Source organism: Vanessa atalanta, chromosome 25, assembly GCF_905147765.1.
Source record: "Vanessa atalanta chromosome 25, ilVanAtal1.2, whole genome shotgun sequence".
In the NCBI taxonomy this organism is placed as follows: Eukaryota; Metazoa; Arthropoda; class Insecta; order Lepidoptera; family Nymphalidae; genus Vanessa; species Vanessa atalanta.
The window spans coordinates 3702666-3723478 of NC_061895.1; the positions used below are offsets into that span (position 1 = coordinate 3702666).

The 20813-nt window shown below is 32.1% G+C and overlaps 1 protein-coding gene across 6 annotated transcripts in view; it reads right to left on the minus strand.

Moving 5' to 3' along the window:
- The window catches only part of LOC125073656 (latrophilin Cirl), a 282217-nt gene that overhangs the window by 231745 nt on the left and 29659 nt on the right, over window positions 1-20813 (minus strand). Inside the window, exon 2 of one of the 6 annotated variants that reach the window (XM_047684572.1) lies at window positions 10672-10741. The exons of the other annotated variants lie outside the window; for them this stretch is intronic. The gene's annotated coding sequence lies outside the window, so the exon portion shown is untranslated. The remainder of the gene's footprint in view (window positions 1-10671; window positions 10742-20813) is intronic. 6 annotated transcript variants of the gene reach the window in all.

Consider the following 20813-nt stretch of genomic DNA (forward strand, 5'->3'; position numbering starts at 1 on the left):
GTTCTTGGTAGAATCTAATCGAACCGATGGTATCTTTAGATGCGAAACCATCAATGAAAGTGACGATAAAAAAGTGATTATAAAACCCCACTTGAATAAAATATAATTTACTTAAAACAATTGTGGCAAACATACATTCAAAATTGGTAGTATAATACAATAGGCTTGTTTATATTGAAGATAATTCTTGCTGTATTACAGTTAATAAGCGATAAAACCAGACAAAGTCAATTTGTTCGTAAACATTTCATAATTATCATCGGATCATCTTTGAACTCTTGGCCCCTTATTATATTAATAGCATGCATCTGTGAGAGATATAACATAAGTTATATTTAATATACAAAACACCCACAACATACATACAAATGTTTTAATTCGATACTCTTTATCATTAGCATAAAATGAATTCGTTCAATTTATTATTATCCTACTTTAAGTAGTAAATATTCAATAAAACTTTTACGTTTCTCAAATATATTTTTTATGTTTAGAAGTATAAATTTCAATTAAAAAAATCGCTGTATTTATTTATTTTAACTTAACTTTAGAGCGCTTTTTATGATTCGAAATCAATTACACAGAATAGGCCTAGACGATGAAATATCTAATTTACATGATGTTAAAATTAAACAAAGTGTATCGGTCTCAAAACACTAATAAGAAACAGTGGGGGATGAAGCATTAGATATTCAAGAGATTCTAAGAACACGGCAACAGCAGCCAACACACTATTTAAATCAACATTATGCAGGCAGTGAAAGATTTCCGTGATGTTTACAACAGTACGTTCCTTCTGTCTTTAGTAATAACGGTAAAAACAAATCTTAAAAAACCGGTTTCAGATTTAAATAAATAAAAAAGTTAAGTTTGTAAATTCGAATGCGAATTTCCATTATCAAATTTAAAAGTGCCACTATATAACCCGAAACTCCGGCGTAATCACGATCATTACCAGATAAGGTGTTTCAAGAAAAATATCCACTAACGAACAGTGCGAAGCGGAATTCCTTTTTAAAGAACCTAAAATACGCAGTCGACAAAACATTACCGGGTTTAACGACAACGATTCGGATAACATTATTAAATAAAACACCCAATATAAATAACCCTATCTGTGAATCGTAAAACACCCGATTTCGGGCCGCGTGCCCCGAGGTTTTTTAAGGCTGAATAACACAAGATTCACGCCGCGTCGTGTCTTAAAAAAAGGTTCATTCCATTTGCTTTCTGTACACGTAACTTTTTTACAAAACGCGCCAGCGGCAGCTTTAAGTGCGGGCAATTTATTCACATCTAGCATGTTAAAGACGCGGCCGGGGGCATAAATCGAGTGATCCGAGAGTACAGGACGAGCTGCAACGTATGTCTAGTTCCGAACTCGGATGCCACACAAATCACAATAACCGCTCTTCATTATCCGCATTTCACTCGACCGGGGCCGTATCTATCGGAATGTGCCCACAAAGGAGTATCCGTACCGAGTTACTAAGTCGCTACACTTAGCCCAACCGGCTCGACCAAACCAGTCCGCCTCATACGTACGCTTCGAGCTGAAACGTCTTAAACGCCAGTTGACTGACACTTAAATGCCACTTAAGCGTTGTTCTCTCAAATTTTTATTGGTAATAAGTAGCGTGTTTATGTTTTTTGTCCATATGTATTAGTCACATCACATTTGACCTCAACTCTTAAATGTAAAAGGTTTCACCAATAAAAGATAGTAAGAACATTAAATTGACGTTACAACTCGGTGTAAGATACCGTAAAGAGGAATGTCAGGTCTATCTCCACGAAAGCCATCGGCAGTGACAATCTCAGCCTGGACATGATTCTTCCTGTGCTGGAGGATATTGCACCTGTGATCACACACATTATTAATTTCTCACTATCGTGCAATGTCTTTCCATCACTGTGGAGGAATGCCTATGTCATTCCATTACCAAAAACCTCCAATCCCTCCTCCCCTTCGCAATTCCGACCCATATCTATACTGCCCATCCTTTCTAAAGTCCTAGAGTCTGTGGTTCACAAGCAACTCTATTCCTATTTCACCATCAACAACCTCTTGTGTCCTTACCAATCCGGCTTCCGACCTTCCCACAGCACTGTTGGAGCACTGCTGAATATAACTGAGGACATGCGGTATGCTATGGATAATACCAAGCTTACTGTAATTGCCTTGTTGGACTTCAGCAATGCCTTCAACTCTGTTGATTTTGACATTCTTCTCGGTGTCCTCCGAGCAGTTAACATCTCTTCAACTACCATTGATTGGTTCCACTCCTATCTCTTCGGGCGCCGGCAATGTGTAAAAACAAAGGATTCATCCTCTGATTGGACAAACCTTACTGCCGGTGTTCCTCAAGGTGGCGTTCTCTCACCTCTGCTCTTCTCTATTTTTATTAATAATATATCACGTGTTATTTCTTCTCCCTTTCATCTGTATGCAGATGATTTGCAGTTGTATCGTCATTTTGAGTTGAGTGAGCTGTCTGACACTGTTAATTGCCTTAATGAAGATCTTTCGGCTGTTCAGTCCTGGGCTAAATCCTTTGGTTTATTGGTTAACACCGACAAATCTCAGGCCATGATTGTTGGTAGCAGTAGATTAAGAAGTAAAATAGACTGGTCATCTGTACCCTGTGTCATGTATGCTGGGGTTCCAATAGCATACCATGACAAAGTAAAAAATTTGGGCCTGATCATAGACTGCAACATGTCCTGGACTGCTCACCTCAACGATATCAGTAAGCGTTTTCATTACACTTTTCACTCTCTCAAACGTCTCCAATATTTTCTCCCCTTCAATACCAAAATTATGCTCGCTCAATCACTTCTTCTCCCAATTATTGACTACGCCGATGCCTGCTTTCTAGATGTGACGGAGGAGCAACTTAATAAGTTAGAGCGCCTACAAAACCTCGCTATTCGTTTTATTTTCGGGCTACGTAAGTATGACCATGTTTCTCATTTCCGCGCTCAACTTAAATGGCTCCCTATCCGATTTCGCCGAGATATGCACATCCTTTCAGTCCTGTTCAACATACTCAATAACCCGCATACTCCTTCGTACCTTAGCTCCCGGATCAACCTCCTACCCACTCCCATACGCTCCAGGCGCTCTTGCATCACTTCGATGCTTGATGTGCCTAGGAGTAATACAAAATTTCGTCTGCAATCGTTTACAGTACGAGCTCCGATACTGTGGAATAACCTGCCGAAATCCATCCAAAACAGTAGTAGTATTGATTTATTTAAAAGCCGCTTGAAACATTATTTTCTCTCACAAGCTAACCCTTCATCTTAACCTTACTTCTCCCCATGTCTTTTCTGTTTTATTTTGCATATTAAATTAACACCGATTTGTAAATATGTATGTATATGTATTTATATAGTATATATAAATAATATACGTAGTATATGTATTTTGTGTATTGTATTTTTATGTATGTTTATGTATTATATTTTTATTTATGTAAGTATTTATATTTTCATATTTCTTTATACTACAGTATGCACTATTTTGCCCGCTACATCACCCTGTCACTCACCTCCATAGGTTGACTGGAAGAAATCTCTTTTAGAGATAAGTCCACCTTTGCCTGTACATATATTACTGTACCATGATTGTAACATATTTTAGTGCAATAAAGAATATAATAAGTTCAGAAAGCGTGTAATGTTATTGTAGTTATTAACTTGTATACAGTTTTTTTCATTTTGTCGCCTAAACATCGGCTAATAAGAGTTAATAAGGTTGAAAATTGCCTGTTTTTAAGGGCATTTACGCCAAGATTCCAGGAACAAGAAATGATACGAAGCGGCGAGATATTTTAAGTCTTGTATACGATGCACTGTAATTACAGATGTGCCATCCAGCTAAATATCCGAGCAGTGAGATCGGTTCAATGCTGTCATTTGCCTTTGAAGTGCACTTTATTCTCTTGAACACAGCTATTATGCATATCCTTTACCAGATTACGGGTACTTTACGTATAACGAAAATTAAAATCTGAAATAAAGCATTATTACGTATATTATAAGCAACGTTTATTCATAGCTTTAAACTTAAAATATTCTGTCAACTTCAATAAAGTTACAGTAGATTTTTTTTTAATTTAAAAATATCCCTTTGTGCTAGAAGTTGTCAATAATCCTTAAAAACTTTTACAACAAAATAGTCCTTTGGCGCTCGCTATTTCAGAGCAGATATTTTAAGATATCTTTTACTTTATTAACATTATTAAAAACTCTATTAAAATATTTTTACAGACTCTTCAGGTGTTAGTCTAATTTATTATTTGGTGTGAGTTTTCATTTGATCTATAAAGTAAATTATCAAAACTAATCATAGTATCTATTTCTAGATCTTGATTCAGAAGTATGTTGTTTTGAGTTAAAGGTCTTTGAGAAACCTTCTATTAGAATCTAATCAGAGCAAAAACAAAATGTAAATATGTAAATAAATTGTCAAAAAAAATGATACCTATATATTTTCAAAGTTCGATAATTTGTGACACGACAAATAAACTTGGGTCACTAATCACGCTAATGTTTGACAGGGATGTGTTAGCTGTTCTTAATTACGTTGTAAAAGTCATCTGAGCAATTTGAACTAATTTATAACTAGCATTCATTTGTCAGATACTTCGTTCTCCATTTGACTATTAAAATTAAAGAAGATTATATGTTGTGAACATTTACATACAACATTCATAAATTAATGTCGATAAATTTTCGTCGTAAGTCGAAAAGGATAAAATTTTGGCTAATAAAATAAATATTTGATATGAATCTGTTGAAACCAAATAGAAATCATGTAGCAACAATTCTAATAAACATATCAAACTATCAAAGAATAGACGTAGACACAATTGAGGCATACCGAACATTGGCCCGACCGATATGAAATTTCATACAAAGGAAACCCGTATATTCCATTTTGCTGAAAAATATACCCCTGAAAAGACGGCAGAAGGAAAATAGTAATTACAAGTCTGCCTCTCGCGCGCCATTGTGCCTTCCTTACAATGCAGGGGAATCTTTTTGTCCACGCTATCGGCCGTTTGCACCCACTGTGCCTCAGCATTTATTTAGATGTAGCGACTCTTTTATTGACGACATAAATTTTAAAGTTATGAGCGAAATTCTTATATATGTCGAAATTAAACGAATCGTTTTCCTTGGTAGTTTGCTGAATGAGAATAATCAAGTCGCACTAAAGATTCGTTTCATTAACATTTTTTATGCAACAAGAAATAAAACTGTCGAAAAAAAAAACAAAAGATAACTCATATAAATATTATTAAAACGTGATAAAATTGATGAGATATTCGTTAATCTTATAAGTAACGCTTCAGAAAATCTGATTTCAATTAAGTAAGTTTAACGGAGATAATAATTTGGTAATAAATATTCAATAACTATATCCATTTTAATTTTACTACTAAGAATTCTTACTACAGTTCGTATAGCAGAAAATCTTTAATGGGCTCGTCATAAAAGCTATCATATAGTTTTACAGCCGGTAGCTAATTTAATTGACAGATACCAATCTCGAAACAAAACAGGTAATACGAGTGGATCAACTTATGAACTTATAATTAACTTAAAAGAATCAAATGTTAATATTATAGATTTAATATGAATAAAACGGTGGAAAATATTCTTAGCGATGCAGGTTTTTATTAATTATTGCAAATTATTTTAGTATGAAATAGTCTCACAAAGCCCTAAGCCATAGATTAAATAACAAAATATTCTCATAGATCTAATAGGCTTATACGAACATCTTAACGCTAATTCCCACGAGTTCCGAAGGTCGATTCTCCCGACAAGAACCGGCAAAGATCTGGCTGTTTTTTATACTCCAAATTTAATTTAAGTTGTTAACAGTATATTTATAAGCATTTATTGTTCATCATCATCTATAAAATCTTGTGAAGCATGAAATGTTAAATCTATTAAAGATTTTAATTTTATAATTGAATGTAAACTTTACTATATACATATAGTTTTTTTACTAAAGTCCTTTTTATTGACAATCCGATAAATTTGATCAGAACACAGAATTAGGTACTAATTCTATGCAGAAAAGTAACAAAATTGAAAGAAAGGTAACATACACTTGACCCAACCACTAGTTAAAATGTTTATAATAAACTACGTAAAACATTAAGTATACTTGTATCTTTACTTGGTACTTAGTAAGAGTATTATAAAACTTCGTTATTCCTAGCGTTCTCATATTTTTATAGTCCATTAACTTTTAGCCACGGCTCAATCGCAAGGAATTCTTGCTACAGGATTAAAGTAAATCTTATAAAGCCCGTATTTTTGACGATTAAGGGGATTTATAATAACACTTTTGAAGTAGAAACGACGAGTTTTGTCTCTTTCTTTTTATACAAATTAAAAATGTATTCGTTTTCTTACCTCAACCGATATTAACCTTCGCTGTACTCATGTAATCTAATTATATTAACTTTCTACAAATCAAAGGAACATTTTCAAATAATATTATTGATATATTTGCACATATTTTTGTTATTAAATTCAAGAACCGTCTTTGATCAAATTTTAATCTCTACATATATCAAAGATTCAAGCTGTTGCGTTTTAAGATAGAGCTCTAATTTCCCGCAAGAAAGAGCTAGTAAATTTTATACAGCTTATCGACAAACACTGTGACACTGCACGCTATTCCTGCCTTTGAAATTATCTTACGGCACATAAAGCGACTTTGTCCCACATTAGGGCATCATGCACCACTGTGCAGATAAGGGAACAATAACCTAGTCATGTAATATCGAACGGCATTGAATTATATCTGATGACACATACATTTAAACAAACGTGTTGATAAATGAACGAAGAAGCGTGTGTATTAGTAGATTAAGGTAAAGAAAATATATAAAAAGATGGTGTTGAATTTGTCCTAATTTATGATCGCCAATTCTAAAATATCGAACGGCATTTGTTTTGAAATAAATTCTAAATTTAAATTGTATCTCTGTGTGGATAAATTATTACTAAGTATAAACCGACAAAATTAAGATGTGAACGATGTTGTGTAATAAGCTCTTTTCTGTATAACTCAATTAAGTCTTAGTTTGGTGGGATAGCATGTTTGGTCTGTCATGTCCGTTTTTATTAACCTTTAGTCACCAATTGATTAGTACCTTTGATTAGTACGTGCATTTGACACTGTTTTTATATACTATACCAATGATAAATAAAAATAAACGTGAGATTTATTTTAAACTAGCATTACAATTTATGTATCAAGTTTTATGTAAAGTTACATTAAATCATATAAGATACAGAACTCGCGACCAAGTAAACCTAACGGGTCGTGTAACTAAACATACATAAATGGCTCATTATACGTTCTACTAATTTTAATGATAGCGCTGCAAAATTAAGCAACTAAAAAGGAGCTTATTATGCAACCTGAACAAAGGTTCTCTTAAATAATAAAGAAGTAACGGCTACGACACTAAAAGGTCATTCCCAAGCTTTTAAAATTAATACGTTACACCTCAAAACAGCCATATAAAATTAGACAACAATTAAAATCACATGACATTAATTATTTAAATACACACAAGTTACATAAAAAAATTTAATACTTCTTTGCTATCATACTAGCAAAACTTGGCGGATGTTGTGTATGTGTATATAACTAATTGTCATCGTAAGCGGTTGAACAATGAAGACCTTGACATGCTGCAGCGCCATCTAGCGCCGTGTCACAAATAAAAGCATAATATAAAAACCTATTCTGAAGAAAAACATAATTATATGTGTCAACTCTATCACGATTTTCAGTCAAACAGTGTATAATTCTGTTAATCTCAAGCAATAGTCAATCCTACATCAATAATAATTTCAGACATCCATATATCTAATAAAAATACTATGACAAAAATCATTGGAGATATGGCATCGAGTAACTCCGCGTAACACATACAATTTTATCAAACATAGCATCTTACTGTTATTGTGACATTAATTTCCTTCAAAAGCAGCTCAGAGTTTCGTTTAACATCCAAGAGCGTAATTTACATCTCCTTATCTTTCCGAAGCAGGAGGGTAGTTTTTCCCTTAGAGTTTACTTTGAGAACCTTGACAAATTTCTCCATGGTCCTGGTACTGAGCGCTTTGTGCATAGATTGCCCTTGTAATATTATCATATTTTGAAGATAATGTCGTTTAAAAGTAAGATAAAAAGTTGAAGTTTCCTCGGCGACTGTACTAAAGTATTTGCGTAATGTTTTCATTTACACTTGTCTCTTTTTGTAATAGGTGCTTCTTTCCACGATAAAATTCGGTATTTTATTTCAATTTAACATTGTTTTCGGACAACTTTATGGTACAAAAATTGTTAAAATGTTTGTAATTTTGTAACTAATAGCTTGTTATAAAAGCGAAAATATATTATTATTATTATTAAGTCAAAAAATAAATTAATACTCCAGAAACATATATAAAGCAAAAATCCTACAATAAATTAGTTAAAGTGTTAATGGCGTAGAATGTTCAACTGACAAAAAAGAGGAAACTAAATAGTAGTCAATTTTCAAAAGTAGGTATTGTTACGTATGAACAAAAAGGATCTCCCTAAAATTGTTCCCAATGTAGTCACGACGTTGATTTAACTGAAGCAAGGACATTCAAAACGGAAGCAAAGGAAATATAAAACGAACAATGTACGAGCTTGGCCACAAAACTTTATTGTAATAAAAACTGATCTACTTTTTTCTCTAAAAAACTTGGTTGCAGCGACAAGAATTTGAGACGGAGCTAAGTAAACAAATAAAAATTAAAGCAATACCAGATCTGATAGTAATAATACTTTGTATAGAAACAAATACATACAAACACATTGTAAACAATTTGTTACAAAAGACGCGAAGAAAAGACGACATAAAGTTATGTTTACAAAAACATTAACATTTCAGAGATTATACGACGTGGTTAACATAACACGAAATCTTTAATAAATCGTGTAGACAATAAAATGGCAATAAACGAACAAGAAAATGTTAGATGACCATAAAAACAAACAGATAGTTTAGGACGGAGGTGTGTTGTAAAGTCGTGTACATGCATAAGTGCATCTGATGAAGAAATAGATAGAACCACAATATGAATTGTTACTGTTTCTCAATGTGCTTAAAAATACGAAATTAATGAATTCGATGATACATTAATTAATATTGAGAAAATGAATTACATACACTGCTGGGCTAAAGGCCTCCTCTCCCTATGAGGAGAAGGTTTGGAGCCTACTTCACCACGCTGCTCCAAAGCGGGTTGGAGGAATACACATGTGGCAGAATTTTGTTGAAATTAGACACATGCAGGTTTCCTCACGATGTTTTCCTTCACCGCCGAGCACGAGATAAATTATAAACACAAATTAAGCACCTGAAAATTCAGTGGTGCCTGGGTTTGAACCCGAAATCATCAATTAAGATGCACGAGTTCTAACCACTGGGCCATCTCGACTTTTAATGAATTATACTCGACCAAATATTGAAATTACTTCACTACTAGAATGATTTCTAATAATATTGGTGCTATATAAAATATGTTTACATTAATGGACAATTGTTTTCGTCTGTTTCCAAACACGTTCAAACTCGTGGCGGTCTATTTTATCACCGTAAAGGAGATAAAGCTACTCTGAAATATCAACGCCCACATATCCATACACATAATTCTATCCCCAAAGATAGGAATCGATCGTAATATCCGATTTTATAGTGTTAACCGTTATTTTCATAGCTTTTTTGCCATTAATAAATACATTAATGGTAAACCTTTATATCGCGTCATAAAGTTATTTAATAATGCATTTTATAAGTTTAAGCTTAAAATATGACTTGACAGAAATAAAATTAAAGGTAATGGAAACACGCCTCCGATATACGTCGGTATTCGGTAATTATTTTTTTTGGTCAATCGTTAACAAATTTTATTTTAATCCATCATGTCACCCCATGGATTAATATAGGATGAATTGAAAATGTTAATTAATTAGCCGATGTTTCCGGCTCTAATTTGAATATTACTCGCGCTTTGCGGATCTTTAGTAAACTTTAAATCTGAAAAATGGAATTCGGACGACGATTCCATGTCGATTGATAAATAGTCTCATGACGTAGTTGTATTCACGCGATAAAGAAAATATATGTAAAAAAAATATATACAGATATATAGATTATTATGTATCATAATAATATAAATATATCGATATTATTCATATAGTTCGAACAAATATAGTAAAAGCAACTTAAAACTAATAATTTATTAGATTATATTGTATATAAATGTATAAAAAGCCGAGAATTAATAAGAAATTTACATATTAAAGCGCATAATACCGACCCAATCTAATGGCTTTTATCACACATATTGACGTATAAAAAGTTTTGATTGACAATTCGAAAGATAAATTATCACATCCGTCTGTCTTGTCCTTCGTCAGCTACTTTTAATTTGTAATGTGGGAAAGTCTGTCGATTGATATCATTATATTTTATCTTACGAGTGCTTTATTAATTATAAGACAAGAAGCTATTCATCCAGACCCCCCTCCCTTATTTAATGTCCAGAGAAATGAGCGTGTAATAGATACTTTTAAATCAATTTAAAACTTACGTTTCCACTGCCAAACAAGGCTTCCCGTAAATCGAGTCGCAAGCGTTTCGTACTTGAAATTGTTTGTTACCTGAAAGAAAAATATTTGATAAATGAGTAAATTGAAACTCACAATGAATTCAAGTTTATAGAATTTATTTAATTTGATCCCTTTGATGAAATCAAATAAGAAAAAAAAAAAGAAAAAACAACAACAACTGTTTTATACTCAGTTAAATTTTAATAATAAATTATTCAAGAGGTATCATTTATTTTGAAAGGATCGTTTAAGAAATCATATAAAATAACAGAATTATTTCATAATTATAACGAAGAAATTGGAACTCTAATCGATGATTTTATTTCGGTGGTATGTTTCTTCTACTTTTTAGTAAGTCGTTGTGTCGTATTCTTTTGTGTCTTGATTAACTAAACATTGTAATTAAATGATTAATTTAAAAAAAAAAAAATTGTCCAAAGTTAAAAAAAATCCTAATTTATATTTAGCTTTTGCTAAACAACAAGGATTATTGTTATGTTTCAATCTGTACTTGTAAATGAGTCGGTGTAACTAGATCCTGTCTTACCGTAGTAAGACAGTCTCAATATTGGCAATGTAATGGAAGTACGAGCAAAAGTAAATAATGATGAATTCACAGCCAATGTAAATGAATCAGATCAATCAGATACACAATTCAAATATAATACAAGAATCATCATACATACAGATCTCAAATCATTTTGAATATATTTAACGATGACTATAAATACATCGTCACAATATACACTGGACATACCCATTCTCGAAGCTAGAGAGCTGTTTTGACATATATTAATGGTTACAGAGACAGCATGGAAAGATAAATAGTTTGAACCATTAATGAGATAAAAACGTGACTTACGTTGTTTCCGTTAGTTTGTTGGTATTTAGATCGTGCATTGTAACTTTAGGATGATTCCAATTATTTAAATATTAAGGTCATTATTGTTGTCATATTGACTTGCTAGCACTTGATGACGTGATCATCAATAATTATTTTTATTGATGAAATAACTTACAAGCATGTCAGAACTTTTGTAACAATAAAACGAAGTAAACGAAAAACTATGGATAACATTTTAATCAAAGAGTTTAAAAGGCAACTCTCTATCAAGTCCAAAAATAATCTGTACCAAAAATAAAATCAATGAATCATATAAGCTAGCTAATATTTGATCTGCACTTAAAGCACGAACAAAAAACCTTCATCCGGCGACTTCGCGCCAAAACCGCATGCAGCCTAAAATGCAGTCAAAGAACCAAACCAAACAGTCGAGGCACAAACATGTAAACACTTCTGAACGACCGCGCCACTACGTTTCCTGCTAGGGCGAGCTCACGTTAAAAAAAAAGTAAAACAAAAAACAGAACAAAAAAACATGGACCTATATGAACATATTCTTTCGCAGTAACGAACGAAATAGCACCGAATGCCATAAAAGATAACGTTCTAATTTTAAATTTTGAAATTATACGAAGACGATTCAGTCCAATCATTTAATTTTATAGTAACAGGTGGCGACCTTCTGTAGAAAAACTGTAGAGCTTTTATGAAAATTAAAACCGTATTAGAGAAAATCAGGCGGTTAGCCGCAAATGCGTTTTATTGTACTGGATCCGCTTTTTTGCTCGCTGCTACACGATCATGGTCAATTCGTGATCTAATACTGTTTCAATTATTTTGGTAAATATTCTAATAAATACTTAAGCATAATACTTTTTTTTATTGCCTCATAAATTTGAATTAAAAAAACAATTGATGTTTATTTTTTATTTTTTCATCGTTATTATTATTCACATTTGTTGACATCCTTTCAGAAAAATATGGAACGAATAAATTATATTATCAATAATACAGCGAGGATGTAAGTACAGAATAATGAGGAACTTTCAAACTCGGCAACAATGAAACCGATAACAGCCGTTTCAATAGTAACTAATTATATTCGATAAGACAAAAGATTGTTGGAGAAATTTAATGAGTATTTTCAATAGTTGAAAAAAATATCGAATATTTTTAACGATTCATTAAAAAGTCGAGGAAAGCTTCTCATTATAACTACCAATTGAAGTGTTAAAGTCTGGGCTTTGAGACGACTCCTCTTAGTTAAAAAGATTTAAAACAATGCACTGAATTCACTTAAGTATTAAGAATCGAGTCCATTGTGCGGAAATACTTGAGTTATTTCCGGATACTTATTTTTACAGATGAGAAAAAATATATCAGCACTGTATAAGTAAATATCCCACTGCTGGGCTAAGATCGCTTTCTAATAGAGATTATTTCGCAACGCTGGTTCTAATTTTAAAAACAACATAAGCAAATGAACGCTGCTCAGTATGAACCCGCAATCTTCGATAAAGAATCACGTGTTTAAGTGTTGGTTTTTAAATTCTTTAAAAGGCGTCATTCTAATGTGCCACCTCATAAATGGTCACCAGCACCCAGAAACATAGCGCTTTAAGCAATATTAAACATTCTTTTTTATGATATAGATAAGTGGACGAGCAAATGGGCTACCTGATGGAAAGTGGTCACCACCGCTCATAGACAATGGCACTCTAAGAAATATTAAGTAACCATTCCTTGTATCGCTAATGCGCCACCAACCTTGGCAAGTTTAACTTAAGTTACACTGGCTGACTCACTCTTCAAACCGGAACACAACAATACTAAATATTACTGTTTGGCGAAAGAACATCCGATGAGAGGATGGTATCCACACCAAGTAAATACAAATCATGAATGTACATAAGAAACAGAAACATTTTAAAAAGCATTTTTAAAACGACTGTGGAAATTGGAATAATAAATCTTGCATAGTATTTTCTCGCAGAATCGTTTATCATTTTAATCCTATAAATGTATTAGTATTAAAAGAACATATTTTATGTAACCTGGAAAGAGGCCAATGTTCTTTGCCAAATATGAATACGATTGCAAAACAGGTTTTGCTACTAAATGTAATAAAAATATTTATCTCGTATCAAGGGCGTAAGATAACGATGAAGTGAATCCGGAACGTTTTCCTGTGATACGTTGAATTAACAGTTTAATAATTCTTCGAATTCAACTCAAGGTGATCAAAAATATATGCTTATAAATTTAACTTTTTTTTTCTACTAATAGTCTCACACGTGTTTCTATATGACCTTTTTTAATGGCATTTATTTTTAAACTGTGATTTAATTATATATTATTTTATAAGCCTTATAAATTTAACAATATTCTATATCGATACATTTAAATAAATACTTTCTAAATAAATTCCAAGTTAAATAACTGAAATTTTCGTTGTTATTAAACTTGAATTTCAAGCGACATGTCAAAATACGTTTCGCACTATTGAGTAAACAAGGTGACCTTTGAGTGCGTTAATGAGTTGTTTAAACTCTGTCACGAAATTTATTTTCGAGTAAGCACTAGAAATGAGCACTTCAGTCAGCACTAAGCCTTTTATAGAACTTTTGATTGGAGTAAACGAGAATAAACATTAATAATAATATTATAAAAGCAATGAGGCATTAACGAAAGTATTAAGTATCGTCTAAACGATTTCACGAAATAAAGTTCTTATTTAAAACAACAATCAGACGTGCCTGGTAATACGAATCCAATTAGTTTCCCCTGAGCCTGGTAAATGTGCCACCTGATGGTAAGTCTTCAAGCTGGAACACAAGAATTCTAAGTATTGCCCGACCGTAGAATATACGACAAGTGAGTTGTATCTACCCAGACCCAGACCCGTCTGGGTAGATACAGCTTGTACAATCCCTACCACCAAGTTAAAGATAAATATTTATCAACAAAAACATTTTAAAGATATAATGATGTACATATAACAAAATATAAAAGAACACAAAGCGATGTCTAACTAGTATAGTTACCTGTAGCTTGAAAACTATAACCGTGGCTACAGGTAATGAGCTTAGGCAAATCCTACTACCTATGGCTAGGCTTACACAAAGATTCTTTGCGAACAAGAATGTTTGTAACGTACAACGTACTTCAACTATTAAAACTATAATGCTTTTTAGATCTTAGTTGTTATTCAGAAGATTTTAAGAATATTTTGTATTTCTTAAATGTAGTTTGATTATATTCTTACATTGTCTAGAATAAGATACAGTGTTGTTTAGAAGAGAAATATTCATTTAAATTTAGTATAAATTCGAAATTTGTAAGACTAATAACATTTATTAGCAATTTCAAAGGAACACCGATTTTCCTTCGTTCGTTAGTAACTTTCCTCACTTGCTAAATTAACCCCTTTCGAAGATCTAACTCTCGCTGAAAACCGCAGTTGAACCGAATAAAAAAAACAACGATCATTACTTACGTTCTCTAACTCAAAAGTCCGACCACACGGGCGTTTCTCGAAGTGGTAAAACTTTAGGGCGATTAGTTGCTAAATTTCTCCAGCGAGGGGTAACGTTAACCAGCTTTGCAACTAATGGCGCTACAGTTGCTTTTGTCTTAGTTGTGTGCTTCGGCTTACCGAAATAATTGTTTAATTGTACAAGCTAAATTGAAATGTGTGTTATCTTTACAAAGCAAATTTTATCTTTTACTGGGTTTATTAAATATTGCTGGTTTGTTATTATTAAATATTCTTCGACTGTCTTTTTTCACGATGTGGGAATGAACTCATTGCCTACGGGCCACACGGTTTTATGTAAAAATATAATGTTACTTAAAACTTAATTATATACAGAAAAAATAAATCCATTAAGCTTCTTTCGTCGGTCTTTGTCGTGACTGTGATATTTCATTAAATCGATAGACCAAAATAAGTCAGGGAAGGTGTTAGGTCCTTTTATGTTAACGTGTATTCAAAATCTTATTATGATTTGTTTAGTAGTGAAGACGTGACAAACAAATCAAGTTCTGAATTTATAATATCACTAGTTGAAACCGCAACTTTACCCGCCTGAAATTTATAAAACTTTATAGTACTCAAATCTTCACCGCCTATTTTAACCATCATATAAACATTCATTGATACTTCCCCACTTTCATTATAATTTTCCGTGTTAAATACTACGTCCTTCCTTTTCCCGGGACTCGAACTATCTCCAAATATCATCTAAATCGGTTCAGAGGTAACAGACAAAGTTACTTAACCTTAGACGGAATTAGAATTGAATATCGTATTGTGTTAAACTATAAAATCTATAATAGTATTAAAATAATTAATAAATCAAAGTTTTTACAAATAAGAACATTAGAATAACATCGATTCATTTGCTTCGTTCGATTCAAAATCCATTAATTATGTCAAGTATCGTTTAAATTCAACATTAACAAATGATATTGAATTAATTATATATAGAGTCGAAAGAAACATTATGATTAATAAAATAATCATTTGATATGTCCCGACTTATACCTACTCGCTGTATTACGTAATCGTTGGATAATGCGAGAGAATAATAAATTTATTCATATTTCTCTACATTTATTGTTATATCTGTCTCGCTCTTACTTTATCTGATAATAATCTGCACTTATCTATATTACATCTGGTGTTTACGATTCAATCAAATATATATGAAGATTGTATGATTGTAAAGGTTATATTCAAATATATCAGCATTATGGTCATACAGTATAAAATAACTTTACAACCAGCGTAGTTTGGTCTGTCTGGTAATCAAGAGAATGCTACTACTGTTTTAGTATTTTATATCTTATCTTTTGATTTGTTTATTGCATACAATAAATCTTACGAAAACGGGTCATTTTATATTAGGTTCATCATTAAGTTTCGTAAATATACAATTCAAAAGTGATACTTGATCTATATTTTCTAATGGACGACGTCACAGATATCACGAAACTAGGCAGAGCAATAAACGTAAATAAGTAAATAGATTTAAGATATTCTGAGCTATTTATAACTTGAACGAATAGCCGAAAACCACAAACGATTAAACGAAGAGAAAGAGCGAAGACCGTGGCACCCATGGGGAAATCGCCGTAAAACTCGAGGCTACACTACTAACCCCATTGCACCCTAATGAGCGACCGCGGGTGGTTTTTGACCCGTCACTTAAGATTCTTAACCTCCAGTCTTGGCTCTCTTAAAAACTTCTAGCGTTCTGAAGGAGTTAAGCTACGATAGTTCTGTATATTAATATTTATATAAATGTTTCTGTGTGTTACCTAATTTTATAATTTTAAGCAGATGTTATTATGACATAAGAAGCCATACATAATCATGAGTTCAGTAGGAATATATAGATACATTGATTTATTGATTACCTAATCAATTTCTATAAAGTGTTGTTTGGATGCGCAAATAAGTAAGATGTTAAATTTAACTAGTCATCACACATTTGATGTTTTGAAATAAGGAGCTTCTAATATAACCGCTCACGCGACCGCGTCCGCTCTCACAATATAACCACCTTTAACCTTTTCTAATGTTGTTTCAGGGAACTGTGGCCATGAAAAGTTTCCCAATAAGCGTTTTTTCTTACTGATTTAGGGCCGGCTATTTTCTCTATCTCCTTAATCAGTTCCGGGGTGAGACTACACAACTATTAATTGTGTTTCGCACTTCGTAGTTTAAGGTCTATGGGTTGCTATATGTTGCTGAGTAATAGATAGTTTGTAACTAATATATAGTATATATGAATCATATATTATGGGAATAACATTTTATGATTATCTTATGACAATATAAGTCTCGGTTGTTGTATAATTCAAAAACTACCCCAAATGTTGGGAAAAATCTTCTACCTATAAAAAGAGTTAATTTGCTCGTCAATTTCCTGTATTTTCCTTGAGTTGATTTCCAACATTGATCAAACACTTTGCTGTTCTAGTCATTGGTAATCTCTGTAGATTACGATGATGGATGATTTCGATAGTAATAGCAATGTGAGTGTATTATAATCATCTTTAAATGCGTGCAGAAGTACAGATTTATTCCACCAATCAAAACGTTTATCCAATAAATCAAATTAATTCATAAAGTCACATATGAATTTACAAAGATATTAAAAACGAAATCATTACTGAAATTAATATAATAATTTTCAACGAATACAGACGTTAAGAACGATTTCCCTTGTGCCTTTAGCAATATGAAACTCAATAAACATAATCCGATTATGTATATAAAATAAAATTAATAAATGGTAATTATGTTACGAGCATTACTCATAATCGGTAAAGCTAAGTATTCAATAAGGATAAGATCAGAAAAGATATAAAGTAAATTGAGCAATAATTGAATAGTAAACACGAGACGCGGGTTCAATTCTTTTGGGATTTTGTCGTCCACACAACACACGCCGTTAAGTGTCCGGCAGAAGAAATGTTGAAATAGAGAAATTGCACGTCTTGGTTATCTGAACAAAATATATAATTAGAAGAGCCAATTTATCACATTATTTTCAATTATTTAATAGCCCGGATCAACATATAGCCCACAGCGACAACACAAGCTAAACTTCATCAGTAAATATGTGTGTCAAATCTTTCAATAGAATTTAAAACCAGTTTTAACTAGTTCCATTTAAGATATTTTGGACACAGTTTTATCGCTGGACAATCTAATTCAATGAGTACAATTCATTGATTTAATATAAATAAAATAAAAGCTTGAATTTCAATTTTTTGATTAAAAAAATTACAGGAAAAATAAATGTGACCGTCACGGAACGCTCAGCAGTATTGTATCCAAATTTATGGTTATTGAAATCATTTATAATTAAATAAATTTATAAATAGTGTAAAACAAAGTCACTTTTTGTTTCTGTCTGTACCTTCGTTTTCTTGATCTAAGCCGGTGGGTTTTACCCTCAAGACACACGAATAGGTGTTTAACATGAGAAATGAAACCACAACATGTGCCAGGTATTACTATAAACTCAATCTACTTTTAATATTAATAACAATGTAAGGCATATTTTTTTCTCTACGCCAAACAATATACAAAGTTTTAAAAGGTACTTGAGCAGTATTTTAGGATACAATAATAATCAAGCCTTGGAGCATAATTGCGTAATTTTAGTGAGTAAATTAAAAAAGTTTTATTTTATAGGTTCTCTTTGCGCAAACAAAATAATTTACATATTTTAATCAACCATCTTTATGTTTTATGAATTTAATATACAAACAAATCGATTCTGAAAACTCGATTAACATTATCGATTAATTTTTTTTTTTTAAAGCTTTTATTTTTTACAGTACAACTTTTTGTTACCATTATCCAATAACAATACGATGATATATTTAATGTGTAATAAATATATAAAAATATTATACAAGACAAGCTACAAATCCCGACTCCGTACGGGTAAAATTTATTTAATCCCTCTCATTTCTCATCCTTTTAATGTTAAAAATGTCATCCTTTAAATGTCTTGGTGGATTCTTGTAGCCTTTAAGACAACAGTTTTGACTACGTTAATAGTCATTCAGGACATATGATTTTATAAGTATAGATTTATTTTACCCAAACATGAATATTGGATGTACTGTAAGTTAATTTTCATACATTTAAAAGAAATATAATTATAAATAATTAATACACTAATTTCAATAAATAAAATAGAGTCAATGTTTTTTATCGGTTGTTCCCCGTCGTACATTCCGAACTGGTAACTACACATTTAATTAAATCTTGTAAAAGAACGATTCAAAAGTCTTTAGAACCTATTTGATTAAACTTTGGTAATGATTTTATTTGTTTTATATAATACAATGTAAATAACAATTGTAGAACAAAAACCACTGAGTTTATTTCGCTGGTTCTCAGGTCTGAGATATTTCCGAAATGGTAATGATTTTATTTTGAATAAAGATTTAGTCTTTGACTGTGGATGCAAAAGGTCGTAAGTTTAAATTGTCTGCTTTGTGTTAAATACGTTTAATAAGTAGTGTTAGGTACTTCGTGCAAGCCCGCCTTGGTAGATACCACCCACTCATCAGGTATTCTAACGCCAAACAGCAATAATATAACATTGTTATATTATTGTTGTAGAGCCGAGATGGCCCAGTGGCTAGAACGCGTGCATCTTAACCGATGATTTCGGGTTCAAACCCTGGCAGGCACCACTGAAATTTCATGTGCTTAATTTGTGTTTATAATTCATCTCGTGCTCGGCGGTGAAGGAAAACATCGTGTGGAAACCTGCATGTGTCTAATTTCAACGAAATTCTGCCACATGTGTATTCCGCCAACCCGCATTGGAGCAGCGTGGTGGAATATGCTCCAAACCTTCTCCTCAAAGGGAGAGGAGGCCTTTATCCCAGCAGTGGGACATTTACGGGCTGCTAATGCTATATTATTGCTTGAAGAGTTATTGAGCCAGTGTAAGTGCATATAAGCACAAAGGATATACCATCATATACCATCTTAGTCCCAAAGGATAGTAGAGGTTTGGTGACGTATGGGATGTATATTACTTACTTGTCTATGAGCGATGGTAACCTATTAAAATAAAAAACCGGTTAAATTTGAATATTCTAATACTCAGATTAATTTATAATTATATTTTATTTATATGACTACTTGCAGTACATTTATTCTCAGCTGGCAGAATTACAAGGATTGTGGTATTTTCCGCATAACATTCTGAGTCAGAATCATTTCATTATCACTGTATTGCTCGTTGTTTGTGAATAAATATATTCAATTATTATCTATCTATCTATACTATCTTATTTTTAGTAATATATATAAGTATATATTTATTTACTGTATCTTAAATCGGGACTTTTAATTACGACATTTGTGCATTAATAGTTCAGACAAAAAATGATTGTTAAAGAAAAAAATATAAATAAAAAGATTTTAAAATAAGAATCAAACACAACTAATTTAAAGGAGAGAAACCTTAATACGTTAAAACATACAAATGTACGTACAAAATGCAATAGATTTAAATCATTCCATGCAAAAACATTGCGTGTTGTCTTTTCTTTTAACACTTAAACCTAGCGAGAATTCTTCTGATCTTGTATTCAATTAAAGTGTATTCATTCCCATCGGTCCTTAGAGACTAGTTCCAAGTTGAATATATAATGTATGTAGTTTCTTCGTAATGTATTTTATCTGTGAAAGTGCTGAGCTAAAGGTGCGATGTATGTTTTTTTTTAGTTCGCGAA